The 5,673-nt window shown below is 41.7% G+C and overlaps 1 long non-coding RNA gene across 1 annotated transcript; it reads left to right on the top strand.

Moving 5' to 3' along the window:
* Positions 1–1,779: 1,779 nt before the first annotated feature.
* LOC122027394 lies at positions 1,780–4,277 on the top strand. Its single transcript, XR_006124402.1, has 4 exons — positions 1,780–2,103; positions 2,192–2,293; positions 2,420–2,631; positions 4,216–4,277. It is a non-coding gene; the product is annotated as an uncharacterized LOC122027394 (long non-coding RNA).
* The last annotated feature ends 1,396 nt before the right edge of the window (positions 4,278–5,673 follow it).

Below are 5,673 nucleotides of genomic sequence, written 5' to 3'. Positions count from 1 at the left end.
ATTACGTGGTTGCGAATCAACCGAGGTCGTCATTTCTAAAAATCTTATTCACAATGCCTCGGTAAATTTCTTTTTCCCCCTTAAGTTTTTTTAAATATTTCACTTATTTTTTTATACTTAGTATAGTTTTTTTAATTTAGGAAACATTCTAGATTTGGTGTTGGGCCCTCTACTGCTAGTGTTGACCCTAAGTTCCCTACTGACGAACTTAGGATTAGGTTTAAGTCTACCATCTATATGCCTATTAGGACTAGGTGCTTAGATAGATAGTTTTTCTTGTGTTCTTGTATTCCATCTGTAGAGGTCATTAACCACTATAACTTACAGAACCTTGTTTACTGTACCAGTTCAGTAAACATAAGTTTATGTGCTGAATTTTATAATAATTTAGTTAGGGTAGATGATCTTACTTATACTACTAGGATAGCTGGTACGGATATCACGTTATCTCCTACCATTATCCAGGCCTTTTTAAAGTTATGACCATCTACGTGCACTTTTCAGTGTTACCCTCCTAGGGATCTACCATTTGGTGATCCTTACTCGCACGTTACTCTGGATACGATTTACTCGTATTTTTTTGGGGAAGAGCGAGTACCCACTGTGAATATGTTTAGGTTAGTATTCCTTGAAGTTCATGATTATGTACTCTATAGGGTTTTAGTCTTCTGCATCTTACCGTTGTCCACTCGCGACAAAGCGATGATGCATCCATTTCATTCCTTTCTCTTGTATGCCCTTTGACATAGATTAGACATAGATATTAGTTTACATATTTTTCAAACCATTATCCACTCAGCTGGAGTCACCACCACTGCTTGAGGTGCCCATATAGATAATGAGGGTGTCCTATCTTGGCGGAGGGGGGCACAACACCAGCCAGACCCATATACCCAGGAGGAGGCAGAGCGGGATGAGTTTATGGTCGCACTATTCGGCGAGGACGCTCCGACCCCTGTACCATCTCCACCTCTAGGTCGAGCACCTCATCCCATTCCTCGCACTCTAGGCGACCAAGTTGCCAGACTCGAGCTATCCATGATGAGTCTCCATCAGGAGGTCTCCGATTTTCATCGAGGCATCCGTCAGGAAGTCTCCGATTTTCATCGAGGCATACAGCAGGAGGTCACTGACCTACGACGGGAGGTGTGGCAGGAGGTCTCCGACTTGCGATGAGATGTGAGACAGGAGATCTCCGACCTTCGACGTGATCTATCCAGCTCCCGAGAGGATGACCGGACCCATCATACTGAGTTGATCGAGATGTTACGTTCCTTGGGGTCCGGACCACCCTCCTCCTCATCTCGATAGACTTGATCATCACTATGTATATTTTATTATGATCGTTGTATTTTGACTTAGACATTGACTTATGCTATTCTGATTTACTCCAACTTAGTTATATCTCGACTCTGACAATGATTTATCTTGATGTGTTTAATAGACTAGGATAGTTAAATTACAAAAACTGTTTTCAAAAATAGTGTTTTCAAATTCTAGGATAAAATCTTTATTTTTTTTTATAAAATCTTCCATTTCTAGAATTTTAAATTAGTTTTAACCTTAGATGTGAGATCTCGGAAAATTTAAATAAATAGGGTGATTTAAAAATAGCCTTATAGGAATTTTCTGGAATTTTTAGAAATTTTCTAGAAAATTTTCGGAGCTTGTACGACGGGTTTTGTGGGGACGAATTGATGGGTTCGGATAAAGCCTGTTTGGGGATACATGTTTAAGTGAGGAAATGTTTTAATTAAAGATTTCCTTTTCTTTTTAATTCTTCCCCAAAACCGCCGATCCACCCTCTCTTCCCCGACCCTTCTTCTCGATCTCTTCTCCTCTCCACCGAGCCTCTCTCGCGTCGTCGCCGATCTCCGCGAGCTCACCGCCGGCGGAGGTTTTCCTCTCTGGAGTCTCACCAACGTCAGGGTCCCTGGCTACCGGGCGGCTAGATCCTCTCCTCCCTCCCCCTCTCATGTCTCTGCCCTAGATCACCGACGCACCAGTTCTTGGCGATCGGCGATTCTTTCTCCGTCTCTTGGAGTTGCCGGCGAGGAGTGGATCTTGGAGCTTTGAAGGGGTTAAAGCTAAGTCGATTCTTTGGTATCCTTCGACTCTCTGATTTGTGCGCTAGTTCGAATCTTCTTTATCGATTCTTGCTCGCTTCCTCATTGATTGTTGGCGATCTTAGGTTAGGTCGTAGATTCCTTCCTTCTTGTTGATTGAGGGGCAGAGGAATTTCCAGGAACATAGAATCGAATCTGGCGACACCTCCTGGAGACAATCGGTTGAGGTAAGATTAGGGTGTTGTTTGATCTATGGTTTCCATGGTGTGATCTATTATTTGCTCTGTGATCTTCAATCTTAATCTGATCAATGAATTCTAGTTTAATTCATTGCTTCGTCCGATTTATTCCAGTGAGGACCTGTTCTGTGGATTTCAAATTGAATGCTGTGAGTTCTTTGATCCAGCAATTCATCCTGTTACCGGCAGCAACAATCCTTGCTGTAGATCTACAATCAGGGTAGTGAATTGAGGTCCTGTTTCTGTGGGATTTCTATTGGTTATGACAGCCACCTCATCCAGTAGCTCTTCTGGTTCCAGCTATCAACAACAGTGTGTAGAATTAGGTATGTTTTGGATTATGATTAGTTAGGATAAATGATCTTAGTTGTAGATCATCCTGTAGTTTGGTTATTTTAGATGGTTATGCCTGTTGTGGATGAATTAGTTTTATGTGTAGGTTTGAGTTGGAGATGACATGATTACTAGATAAGTTGTGATTGTGGTGATTAGGGTTTTGCCCTAAGTTAGTTTTGGGAATTTTATTTAGCTATTTCATTTGGATTTAGCTAAATAAAATATATATGTTGTTTGACACAAGATTCTGATTCGAGACAGGCGTCTCGACTTTGACTTCAGATTTGGGATTGTACCTTCTATTTGAGGCGGGTACCCTTTGACTTATCTTTTTGATATTGTCTTATGATATGTGTAACTTATATATAATTACTAGTGATTGGTAGATTTAGCATTTCCCTAGTGTTAGCTTAGTTGATACCTGATACATGTTGCTACTGTTGTCTGCTATATGTTAGTCTAGTATATATATATGACTAGTGGTATTGGTAGCTTTAGCACCTCCCTGGTTTAGTTATTTGATACTTGATACATGTTGCTACTGTTATCTTCTATACTTTCGTATGGTATACCTTTACTGCTTACCATGTGTACGTATGTTTATAGAGATGGATATTTATAGTGCTTATCTACACAGGATTAGTTGCTGGAGATACTTGTTATATGTTGTTGGATTTGCGTTGCTTATATTAGTTGTTATACATGCTGGATATGTGATGTTGGGTTTATGCTCTTTATTATCATTGTTATATATGTGTTTGTCTGTTTGGCATCTACACATATGGAGGATATGTTCAGGTATGACATATTGTAGCCGCACCATATCGCATGATTGCATCTTTGGGCGATTGACGACTCCATTATTGTTGAGCTCGTCGGTAACTCGTTGACCTGCGCGTGACCACTGCGTGGGTAGTGGCATAGCACCTGAGGTGTGTGGGTTGCCGGTGGTGCTCACCGAGGCTCCACTCGTGGGTAGTGTGATAGGTAGCGTGGTAGCACATGGGGTCCCTCCCGTCATTGTGTAGGAGATGAGGCGTTCGCTCCTCTATAGTTGAAGTTGGAGGATAGGTGTACTCGGTTGCATCCGTCCACTCGGTTACTCTTGAGGTAGTGACGAGTGCGGTGTCGCCTACCAGCAGTCTCACCATTGTCGTGAGATCTTGTTGGCGTCGGTGACCGTGTCGTATTGCATCGTATACCTGAGTGCATTATTATGATTGTTGCGTATTGGATGGTGCACTTGGGTATTGCGTATGATTGGCATCATCGTGATACATCGTATTGCTCGACTATCTTTATACATGTATGTCCACGATCGTTCGCTGCCTCGCGGTGAGTCTGATTTATTTGATTATGCACTTCTTATATTCTTGCGATAGATTGTATTTCATGCTTATTGTTGGTTCTGCAGTTTATTTAGTTATCGTACTGTTATACTTAGGAGGCCACTATATATGCATATTGTTAGGATGTTGTCTAGTAGGATTGTTCTTTGGTAGTTATATGTTCATGCGTATCTATTGGATTACTCTTGAGTTCTTTGGACTCACCCCGTTGTTACTATTTTTCAGGTTGAGGCCGTCAGGAGATATTCCAGTCGCTAGCCCCATTATCGCGAGGATTTTCTTTGTCGGATTATATTTTGCTTTTGCATCTTATATACTTGTATTGTGGGTTTGTATTGTGGACTTTATATCGAACACTTGGGTTTACTACTTTTGGTTTTCCGCTACGGATATATTTTCATTACTTCGTGGATTTTGTCTTTCCTCGTTGTAGTGGAGTAGGATGTTTACATATATCTTCGAGATTCTATATCGTCTTTCCTTATTAAACTGCGTGGATTGATTATATGTTGAATTGTGTGTAATGTTGATATAAACTGCGTGGTTTGTTTCTTATTTGTATTGTATTGTTCCGGCCGTGTGTGGCCGAGGTATAGATATATGTATTCTGGATTCATATTGTCACCTGTACAGGGGAGATGCTGCGAAATTTCTTCGGACAGGGACTACCTGGGGCATGACAATTTATTTGGTATCAGAGCCAGGTCTATGATACATGTTTTTTGTATTCTAGATTTTTGGGATTTTATCTGATACCAATTTATTTGGTATCAGAGCTAGGCTCCGATTTCGGATTTTCATGTCCTGGAGTTTGTTAGCGTATCTGGATTTTCGGGATTTTATCTGATACCAATTTATTTGGTATCAGAGCGGATTTCTGATACTTGTTTCTCGTGTTCTGGAATTTACGAGTTTATCTGGGTGTTTTCGGATTTGTACGATTTTTCGTCAACTTGCTTGTTTCAGAATTTTGAGGTATTTTGACGAGGTTTTATTGGTTCTATTTGGGGGCTAAGCAGCGACAGGATATCTCCAGACGGTAAATAGGTAAATTAGGTAATTTTTCAGTTCTTATACCTGTAGTGATATCTGGGTAACATTTTGTTTACAGATATGACACATACATGTGTTCCGGTACCGAGACGTGGTCGCCCACGTAAGTGGTCGATAGATTCTCTGGAGATAGAGTCCCCGGAGAGATCTGCTCGGGTCGAGCTTGTCCGTTAGGGACAGACTCGTCAGGATATTATAGGCACGTCGGATTATAAGATCCAGACGGTTCCGACTTCAGAGGTGCATACCTCGACTGTACCACTAGTGGTATCACCTTTAGTATACTCGGCACCCACTCCAGTCGTGCCTACTACTGCGATCTTGAGGTACGAGATGAGGCAGAGATCTGGTGGGACACGCAGTGCTCGATTATAGGCGAGCAGCATATTACCTGGACTAGATTTAGGGAGACATTCGAGAGTCAGTATTTTCCCCGGGCGTATCAGATGACACGTCGGCAGGATTTTCTGAGTCTTCGGCAGAATAACCGCTCAGTGATGGACTATAATGCCGAATTTAAATTGGTTGGCCAGATTCTGTCCTAAGTTAATTGCCGAGGACAGATCTCGTATGCTCTAGTTTGTCGAGGGACTAGACGGGCATCTTCAGGTGAAGATTGCCGGTTTTGGT

This window comes from Zingiber officinale, chromosome 10A (assembly GCF_018446385.1).
Source record: "Zingiber officinale cultivar Zhangliang chromosome 10A, Zo_v1.1, whole genome shotgun sequence".
Taxonomy (NCBI): domain Eukaryota; kingdom Viridiplantae; phylum Streptophyta; class Magnoliopsida; order Zingiberales; family Zingiberaceae; genus Zingiber; species Zingiber officinale.
This window is presented reverse-complemented; position numbering and strand designations above follow the sequence as displayed.